The sequence below is a fragment of the Neolamprologus brichardi genome, chromosome 18 (assembly GCF_056152115.1).
Source record: "Neolamprologus brichardi isolate AB-2024 chromosome 18, ASM5615211v1, whole genome shotgun sequence".
Classification (NCBI taxonomy): domain Eukaryota; kingdom Metazoa; phylum Chordata; class Actinopteri; order Cichliformes; family Cichlidae; genus Neolamprologus; species Neolamprologus brichardi.
In genome coordinates, this window is record NC_142121.1 from 31,289,675 (window position 1) to 31,301,156 (window position 11,482).

The window sequence follows — 11,482 nt, forward strand, 5'->3', positions numbered from 1 at the left end:
CTCGTAGCCGAAAACTAGCTTTACTTTGTTGTCTGGGTCAACTTTGCTTGCGAGAGACAGAGAGAGGCGTTGAAAGGCTGCTCCAACGGGACTTATTGTTTTTGGAGGAAAACACGAACAGGGTGTACAGTCGAGTCTTAATAGCTTACTTACAACTGGGCTCGTCAGGAACTCTTCTTGGCTGCAGTGGTTATTATTATATTTACATGCTTCCAGCTCCCGTTTTTGCTCGATGACAGCTCGTACTTTTCCTTTTTCTCCCTCCCTCGCTCACAGACACATAACGTGTATGGCAGTCCATTCTCCCTGCAGCACGGACTACACAGCCTATGATGCTACATTCTTTAGAGCTATACCGGTAGCATTCTGCCTATTAGCTTAGCACAACAACAACAAAAAGGCCTCTCTCACCCAGGAAACAAGCAGAGAGAGAGCGTCACCCTGTAACTATGGCAACCATAACACTGCCGCCTGGAACAACAGAACGTAGCTGTCAAACAAAACCCAAACAGTCCTGACCCGCCACAATATGAAACAGGGAGGTACTGCAGTGTAATCCATTTATTTCAACAAAGTAACTGTATTCTAAATACCACCTTTTTAAACGGTAACTGTAACGGAATACAGTTACTCATATTTTGTATTTTAAATACGTAACGGCGGTACATGTATTCCGTTACTCCCCAACACTGGAGGAGACACAGCAAACCTTCTGGCAATGGCATATATTGATGTGCATCGTGGAAGAGTTGGACTCCCTGTGCAACCTCTGTAGGATCCAGGTATCACCTCATGTTACCATCAGTGACACTGACCCTGGCCACATGCAAAACTAGTGAAAAACAGCCATAAAAAATGAGGAGGGAAAATGTCAGTGTCCTCCACCTGTAAAAACATTCTTGTTTTAGGAGTTGTCTCATTGTTTCCCATCTAGTGCACAGTAGATACATACATAATTTATTTTCTTTTGATAAATCTATATTTTCAATAGGATGACTGGCCTAACATACTAGGCCAGTCATCCTATCCCAGACCCCACTGGATAGTTTACCTTGATATTTGTAAAGTCATTTCAAGGGGTCTTTGGAACTCGCAGGTAATATTTTCCTTTACTGGAAAATGATATTTCCCCACCAGATGATTCTTAATAACCTTTCATGTTTTAACACTATCAGGTGAAAATTTTTACACATTGATGCTCTAGGGAGCATCGAATTATACAATTGGATGGTCCCTAGAGGATAAACACATTTCTGTTTTAGACACCTCACGTTCATTCCTGCAGCCTTCGGGGCAACAAAATGCCACTTTATAAAAATGTCACTCAACACAGACGAAATTCTGACATTTGCTGAAAAATAGTCATCGTGACTTCTGAGGGTCAAAAGCAAACGCATTACAGCTGGAAGGAATCAGAAGTTGTATGACACTGTCAACCAGCTAGAGTCGATTCAAGGCATCTTGTTAGAAAACCTGCTGCAGACTCAGTATTTAATCTGTATTCTATATTTTTATTTTAAAAAAACAACTTTTTTTTACAATCGTTTTCTTTACAAACTGCTGTGGTTATTTTTGCATTTTTGAGAAGTGTAACCATTAATTTAGACTTTACCCTCCCTCAATAGATTCAGATGTTGTTAATAGAATCACATACTCTAATGCACTCTGTGTCCCCATTAGAAACAAATCTATCCCTCCATCCATCCATTCATTTTCTTCTGCTTATCTAATTCGGGGCTAGTGCCTACTCCAGCAAGATACACCCTGGAGAGGTCCCTAATCTATGACAGTGCTAACACAGAGAGACAGACAACAATTCACACTCACAATTATGGGCAATTTAGAGTCACCAGTTAAGCTAACCCCACTGACTGCAAGTCTCTGGGCTATGGAAAAAAGTCAGAGCACCCAGAGAGAACATGCAAACTCAAACACAGCAGATTGGGATTTGAACCCAGGACCTTCTTGCTGTGAGGTAACGCTGTGCTACCGTTCTACCTTCTGTAGGTCACTTTATGTTAAAAAGGAGTTGTTCCTTCCCACTGTCACCAAGTGCTTGTTTACAGGGGTCATCTGATTGTTGTTTTTTCTCTCTCTATTATTGCAGGGTCTTTACTTTACAATATGAGACTCCTTGAGGTGACTGTTGTTTTGACTTGGTGTCAATTCAATTGGATGCAGGAATCCTATCATTTAATGATGAATTCTCTTTCAACTTCACCTTTTTCATCTGCTGTCATATGCTATCTGTCATTTCTGAAATGTACTCCCTTTTGGTCTGACAATAAAGAAGACACCGTTCTGTTTTGATACCACTAGCAACACCTATAAGCGTTTTTGTACATTTGAGGACACTGACATAAATCATCCGATCTGGTACTCATCCATGCCCTCTAACTTGCAATTAATACAGCATCCTATTTATGGCTACAATTAAGTAGAGGATTAGTCACAGGTACACAGCCACACAGATAACATATACAGATGCACACAATCCAGGAAGAATAAATTAGCTTATTTTTGTGTTTTTACATAAGTTCCAAGGTAAGAAGTAATTATCCTGATTCATTTCACAAAACCCTTGTGTTTTCACATTTTGAATTAAGCTGAAATATGAACTCCTCCCTCAAAGGAGTGTCCTTGAGAAAGGCAATCTTTTTGAATCTCTAACTTAAAAAAAAAAAAGGTTATATAAAACTTTAGATAGATTTTGGTCTTTTGTTGTCATTGTGAAGACACTTCAGTGTTTTTGTTTTTTTTTCAAAATTCCTCTCTTTCTTCCCTCGCTTTCTAAAGTCAAAGACTTAAAATAAAAAGGAGAGGACATTTGTCACTTGCACAAAGCCTAAGAGAACAATTCCTCCTCTGTCTGTTGTGCTGCCCGCTGGTTATTGAAAAGTAATTTGACTTGGAGCCTGTGATCGATTAGTGACTCCACGTTCAACCGGTGCATTTACTACAAGATATCATAAGGTCCAGCTGTTTCGAACGACAAAACCCCACAAACAAACAAACAAACAAAAAAAAAAGCTCAGGCAGAGTTTCGAGTACCCTGTTTATTTAAAAATAAAAAATATCCTGAAACAGGGGTGATATATTGTGTGCCAAACTACCTCAGAAAAGCTGGGAAGTGAGCTGCATATAAATCTTCACCTTCATAAATCATTAATCCTGATTAAAGCCTAAAACACCCCTGAGAAAAATGGTGAGAAAAATCCACTCTCAGTGTATACGAGCTTGTTCCGAGACCTTTATTTCCACTTGAGTGAAGTAATTTAGAAGTAGACAGTTGGGTCTTTGGTGCGATGAGCTCTGTTTGAACTTTTCTTGTAAGCGAATGGCAGATTTCTGAACTCGTGAAAAGATTTGTAGACTAAAGCGATTTAAAATTCTGAAGAATGCACACAGCAGAATGGCAGCTCTGTTACACTGTTACCCATTCTCTCTCAGCTTGGCCTGCAGAAAAAATAAGGGTTGCCTCGACTTTGAACATGTAAAGTGTTGCATGTTTCAGAAGCTAATTTTGTTAAATGGGCAAATGTGTTTCTATCATCTGTTCCACTGTGATGTACAAGGTTTCATTTTCATCAGCTTTTTTTTTTCATAACCAAAGATAAATAGCCTGTTTAGCAGTAAAAGTGAAAAAAACCCCACTGATTTTGTACATTTTAACATCTCCAGATGGCTCCCACAGCTGGCACTGCTATATGGATTTATTGTGTGTCATAGTTAGAGAAATCTACTGCCTGCAGATCTGAGGGGTGGAAAAAAAGGTTTGGTTCATTGTTTCCTATTATAAGTAAAACTCACACCTTACTGACCCCAGTAGGGACGTGGATATCCCCAAATATAGTGATAGCCATGATGGCGAGTATGTGCAAGCATTCCGTTTGTAACCTCCAGCTTTGTGGTGCACAGCGCTATTGTATCTGTAATGTTATTTCTTTTTGTTCCGGCTCATACAGGAATATAGGACCGCAGGTTCATCTCTAATGGAGGTTGAGGACCCAATTAGTGATGTATCCAGCAGAATGCACCGACTACCGTTTTCAACAAAACATGTCACATTGGTATTATGGTGTAACCAGCGAGCCTGGCAAGGCTTCACTGAGCTTCTCTCGTAATAAAATGATCCAGTGCCATTCAGCTGACCTCAAAGATTTCTAATTCAAACACACCCCATCAACAAACCACACATATCTACAGGCTAGACATGAATATCCAGTTGAAGCATGCAGTGTATGTTGTTAATACTGATAATAAACTGCATATAGTGTGCTTGTACAATAAAACTCAAAAATAATCACCCAAGTCTGCAGCTGTATCCCTCTGTTCTCTGTTTGTAGCACACTGATGTGCCGTGGTGTCTGGTTTGGATAACAGTGAAAATTAGTTTATTTTTTAGTTTCCTGTTTCATTTTGAACGTATTTCTTGGCGTGCATGGGATGTTCTGTGCCGTCTTTTGTATTGTCTTTGTCGTACTCTGCTGCCTTTGAAGGTTTTGCATCTTCACTTCCTTTCCTTGCCTCCTGTCTTAGCAGGGGAGGCCAAGAAAATCCATACATAGTAGATCAGTATGTATCTATATATGTTTGTCTGTGTATGCTAGTATGTAATTATTTGACAGAGTGTTAGGAGTGTTTGGTTGGACAGAGAAGTCCTTCCACTTTATACCTATTTCTCACATTTTTCCTAGTACTCATTTCAAGACATGAGGGAATATTTCAGGGTGTTTTCTTTTACTCTCAGTATTTACCCATTTAAGACGACCAGAGTATTCAGAGTGGGGGCGAGGGTGTTTATGCACTAACCCACCTCTCAGATGAATCAGGTGCCCTTCATGTGTCACTTTGCTTTGGAGTAGTCCTGCCACCTAGTGGGCAAAAATCAGTGCAGAATTCAAATACAAATTTTCTCTGAGATTTTAAAGACATGCACACTGCATCACAACGCCAGGATACCATTCTTTTCCAAACTGTCCAGAGATATATTAAAGGCTGGACAGTCTAGACTACATGTTTAAGTAAAAAGGTAACTGAATCTCATTTGTTTTTATTGTTTGTTGTCTAATTTTTAAACCTTTAAACTCGAGTAATGACACAGAATGATCTTTTGCCACAACTTTATAATTGTAAGCATTTTACTTCACGTCTGTTTGTTCGTTTGTTTGCTCTATTCAATTACTATCTTTAAAGATATTATTTGTAAAGGCACTCGCTGACTTAACCGAATCACTCAAACAGCAGTACAGCAACAGTATTCAGTTTCTGTGCAGAAAGGCTACAGATGGCTTCAGAGTACAGAAATATCACTCAGCATATTTTTGTGATACTCGTACTTGAGTATTTCCATTATAAAGGCGCATTATTCATAAAACTCTCCATGCTGTAAATGACAACATTTGCAAGTGTAAGCTGCCTTTGTGACAGCTGCTGTTTAGATCAAAAGTCTCACTGTGTCAAGAGACCCACTGCAGCTGCTCTGTTTAGTGAAATAGAGTAAATAGCTTTCATTTGGCATTTATACACCAAATTGAGTTTTCATCTCTGTGCTACTTAATTTCCATGCTCAGAATTCATCTCCAGATCCGCAGAGAATCAAACTGCATTAACAAGGCTTCATTCATAATTTAATGTTTAGCCTGATGTGATAAGAATAATGTTTGTTTCCACAATCGAGTCCAAACGAACTGGGCCGTGCTCTTTCTTAAGATTATTTTCTGCTAACAGGACTCTTTTCTGGTCATGCTTTCCTCCCAAGCTGGGGGAGATTCCAGCCCCCTCCCCACCAGCCCCAGAGAGGGAACAGATGGGCGAAGAAAATTAATGACTGAGTGAGTAAGGATCTGCAGGTATGCTTGACTAAGCTGCTCACTAGTAACCAGATTCTTAAGAATACTGGTTTTCTTTATGACTTTGTCTTTTATTAGATTCACTTCATTCAATCTCAGAATTTTTACAATTTAATAACTTTAAAATCTTCTATTCATTTGAGGTTGAAATGTAGAGAGAATGATGTGCTCAGACTAATCATTTTAAATGTCTTTAGTATCAAATTTATTGGGTATGTCTTTGCCACATTAAAAAAAAAACAAGAATAATGTTGAATGTTTTAATTAGAAGTGGCTGTTCATTCATTTGTAATAATGAGGCTCACGCCAGTGGGTATATGAGTATTCCTGGCCACTCACAGTGTCATTCACTGAAATATTTCATGCTTTATGCTATGCAGAGGATATTGATGATGGAACCAGCCAGCCTTTGCACGTCAGGTGTTAACAAATGTTATCCAAGAAAACAGAATTAACAAAATTTTTACTAATACTGCAAAAGTAGTAATCTCCCTTGTTAGGTAGACAGGGCGATCATTAGAATGAGCAGCGAGTGCTGCGACGCCTCCTGCACACACAGCTATAGATTTAATGTGCAAACATTTGCCCACTCTTCCACTTCAGCTGTTTCAAAAGCATGCTGTTGAATCAAACAGACTGTGCTTGGGTTATGTAACCCTTAAGTTCTTAGCCTTAAACACGTGCATGCAGATCCTATGCTCTCGTCTCCCTGGCCATAAAGCTGATGCTTGAACACAGCCTGAATTGACTTTTTAAAACGATTACGGGCAGAGAGTACTTATTAACGTGCAACTTAAGTAGCTGAACCTGCTGGATAAAGAGATGGTTGTCTTTTTATCCAGCCAGTTTGTGATGCTGGTGAAAATTGTATAAATCTGCCATTGTGATTCAATTACAGGATTTTTGCTTTTTGTAGTGGAACTTTACAATATCTTTGTTAATGTAATTTATATTGATAAATATTTTTTTCTCATGTCCACAAATGTTTTTAATGATGATCTTAATCCGCACATTATCATATATCCTGCTTTAATAATAACAGAATTTTATATGACTCTATTAGACACCATAGATGGGCTAAATAAACACATTGATTTTTTTGTATGATGTAACTGCTGATGTAACTAATGTCTAATAGGTTTCACAGTTGGCCGTACGACTATGTTATCATACTAATATGTTTAAGGGTACCCAGTGTGCAGCCTGGTGATGCTGACTCTGGGTGGGAGTGTGGATGTACACAACAGATTTCCTGCCAATGTGGCCGTTAACTTTCAGAATATGTTGATCTCCAAAAAAGACAACAAACACAGATGGAGAGAAGCGATGAAATGTCTCTGTAAGATAAATCATAAAGAAAAACCTTATTTTTGTATGGGCTGTATTTAATCTCAGATGGCAAGCTGTTTATCTGGTTTACCACCTGAATTATCCAATCAATAATAACAACTTCTATAAAAACAAGACTTTAACGTGTGACCATCTGCTGGCTCCTGAATACGGCCGATCGATCCACGGGACGGTAAATCTGCAGTCACTTGTGGTGTGGAGGCCGTTTCAGTCTGGCTGCTGTTTGGTCAAGTGAAAAAGCCTGCACTCCCTCTGTCGCTGAACTCAGCTGATATAAAGCGCAAGGACTAGGGATTTACTCAGCAGTATTATTGAACCTCTTTGAGAGGATGCGGCTAATGTTTGCCCAAAAATCAATAGATTTGTCATTAGGTGGCTTTTTTGTGACATAAAGACTGAAAGGGGGCCTTGAGGGTTTGTGCATCCCATGACACTTTTTCTAATTTCGCAGTACTGCAGAGTTTTTCTGTGCCCTGCCTGTTGAATGTGTCACTTTGAACAATATATGTTATTAGCCTGTATGAAGACACGTTACCTTGTTTTTCTGGGAGAGAACTTAATCGATTCAGTATTTCTTAACAAGAAGACCTTCATGAAAATACATTTGGACAATCATCAGCTCCGAAGGTGACCTATTATGTTCTCAGTGTATATCCATATACACATGAAAGAAACGCTTTTAAGCTCAGAGCGCAGCATTAAGTCTGTTAAACTTGTGGGGCATTGATCTGGTCAGTTAAGTATCAGAGGGGATTGTTTCCATTTCAGCTGCTTTGGCGTTAATGGATTAACAACAGGTGCACCAGAGGGGCTGTTTTTCACTAGTTTTGCTTTTGGCTAGGGTCAGGGTGACTGCTGGTAGCATGAGGGGATACCTGAGCCCTACAGAGGTTGCACATGTAGTCCAACTCTTCCACGACGGCACATCAATACATTCAGAGACTGGTGTGAATGTCTCTGATCAAACAATCAGAAACAGACTTCGTGACGGTGGCCCAAGGGCCCGACACCCTCTAGTGGGCCCTGTGCTCACTCCTTAGCACTGTGGAGCCTGATTGGCATTTGCCATAGAATGCCAGAATTGTCAGGTCCACCACTGGTGCCCTGTGATTTTCACAGATGTAAGCAGGTTCAGCCTGAGCACATGTGACAGACATGAAAGCGCCTGGAGAAGCCGTAGATAATATTATGATGCCTGTAACATTGTTCAGCATGACTGGTTTGGTGGTGGGTCAGATAGACCTCTACAGGCTAGGCAATGGCACCATTCCCACCATTAGGTATCGGGATGAAACCCACTTTCAGATCCTACACTGGTGCAGTGGGTCCTGGTTACTGGTGCACGGCAATGCCCGGCCTTTGAGACGGAAATATGCAGGGAGTTCCTGGAGAATGAAGGAACTGATACCACTGACTGGCCCCAAAGTTCATCTGACCTAAATCCAATAGAACACTTCTGGGACAATATGTTTTGTTCCATTTGACAACACCAGGTTTCATTTCAGACTTTCCAGGAGCTCAGTGATGCGCTGGTCCAGATCTAGGAGGAGCTTCCCTAGGAGACCATCTGTGGTCTCATTAGGAGCATGCCTGATGTATGTCAGGCATACAAGCAGAGTACCATTTGGAATTGCTCCAAGGAAATTTTGGAATAGTTTACTAGCCTGCTGCATCACCTTTTTCACTTTCATTTTCACTGTCTTTGAATTCAGCAAGCTGTTGGTTGATCATTTTAATTTCACTCAAATCATGTGGCATCCTTTCATTTCTAACACACACAAAGTGAAAGAGCGGCTCCGGCAGAGGTCTCTGTCCAGAAGAGTGCATGTAGGAACCTTCAAACACCCAGGCCTTCACGGTACCATTGTCTTCTTCAAGCTTTAGCTGTTGTGGCTGGACTGGAATGATAATCTGGTATGCCAGGCATTTGACAGTGACCCGATACACTTATGGGTAGATGTCACTTTTGTCAATGCATTTACATATCTGGGTTTATTGCAGTTTGACTGCCAAAATGTCTGCATTTATAGAGGTGGTCTCACTTGCTGATAACCAGTTAATCAACTGCACCTGACTTCTTAATGACTGACTTAATTCCTATGGAAAATTAAGAGTGTACTTTTTCACAGGACTAAATTCACACGACTGCATTTAATTAATACGGCCAGATGAAGATGAAGAAGGGGACTGACCTAATAGCAAAGGGACTAACAGATAAATAAATGGGGGCAGACAATAAGGATGAACAAAAATTAATAAAAAATAAGGATTATCAGTATGTTGAAAGCTAGCCTAAGAGAGATCTTCCCAAAAAATACAAAGTTGGAAATGAGCATAGTATGTCAACATTAAGTGACAGGTCTAGTGCTGGTCTAGTTGTAATCATTCAGAAAAAAAGGCAGCAGTTTAAGATTTGTGGATGAGCTTACAGCAAAAAACAAACAAACAGTAAATAAAAAAAGCAATAAAGTGCATTTTGTTTATTAAACTCACAATAAAAATAGTTGCTAATGTCAATATTTCCTTGTTATTTGCACTAAGAAAAAACACAATGTTACACATATGAAGGAACTAATCTTGCTGAGCACTTTGTGTACAGGCATATATGACCACAGCCTTCTGGTTAAAGTCATTTCCTCTGCACACTCCTGGGCCGTGCAGCTGTACCACCTGATACTCTCTTGTCCTGCATTAGCATTTAGATTCGTGTATGTATTTTTTCTAGGATGTATTTCCTCTGTCGATTCCTGTTCCTATGAATGCTTTGGGCTCAGCCCGAGGAGCTTTGAACTCAGAGAGGACCTTTTATAATTTGCTCCTGGAGAACATCAGGAGCAGAGCCAAAAAGAGTGATTGAGAGTGAGTTGCAATAAACGGTTAAACCCCAACGCGAGCATCCTGGCAGAAATTTATTCAAGTGAAGGTCTCACCTACCTCCTATTCTGGCATGGTGTCAAATCTTGGCTGTTTTAATACATCTAAGACCTCAAAGATGTCGGGAAAAAGGACAGTGGAGCCCTTTAGGTGTCCTGTCCAATCGATATTCTTTTCAGCTTTTTTGGTGTGTGACATTAACAGATCAGTAGAGCCATGAAACAGAAAGCCAAAGAGCTCAGCTCACGCTGTTATCCACTCTCCGGTCTTAAAAGTGATCCTCCATGTTGCTGCTAATAATTCACTGCCTCACTGTCTACCCCCCCTTTTTTTGTTCCTCTTCAGGCGTAAATGCAAGAAAGACAGGAATCAGACAAAATGAAGTGTTGTAACAGCAGGAACCCTGACAAAATAGAGTGTGTAGCCGCTGGTGGAATGACGCTGATGTTAAGCTGTCTCCATACAGCCAGCTGTTTAACACTCCCTCTCAATCTGTATGTGAGCTCATTTAGCAACTGGCTGCTGTGGAATCAGTTGTTTCAAGCAGAGTCATTGCTGTGAAGGTCACTCAAATGTTTTCCTCTGGGAAACACTAAAAATAGATGCGAGTCAAACCGTAAAGTGCACTTGTAAAAATGCTGCGGTGATAGCAGGAGTGGACATAATCTAATTACTTAAATAGTGTCATTCAGGCAGTGTTTAGCTGATTTAAGTGACTACTTCTTCTCACCTACATTTCAGACAGGTAAGAAATCTTCTTACTTTAATGGAAGTTTACTGCAGATCAACAAAGTGCCAGACTTATTCACTCCTCTCTTCAAGCCTCTCCTCTTTCATCGTGTCTTCTTGTTCATGCCACTCACTGCATGTGCTCAGATCTTAGACCTACTGTAATTTCTTCATCCTTCTTTGAAGAGGACTGCTAGCGAGAAGGTACTGTATGGATCCATTTACAGTACATGTAGCCATACTTTCAGTACTTGTCTAATATACACTTTATTGCCAAAAGTATTTGCTTGTCACATGCATATGAATTTGAGGTCCATCCCATTCTTAATCCATAGGTTTAAATATGATTAATATGAGCCTTTGCAGCTTTAACAGCTTGGACTTGTCTGGGAAGGCTTTCCACAAGGAGTGTTTCTGAAAATGTTTGACCATTCTTCCACTAGTACATGTTTGAGGTCAGACACTGAAGTTGGACAGACGGCCTGGCTCATAGAACACGCTCTAATTCATCTCGAAGGTGTTCTAACAGGATGAGGCTTCGACTGCAGGCCAGTCAAGTTGTTCCACACCAAACTCGCTAATACATGTTTTTATGGACCTAGCTTTGTGCACTGGTGTGCAGTCATGTCAGAACAGGAAGGGGCCATCCCCAAACTGTTCCCACAAAGTTGGGAGAA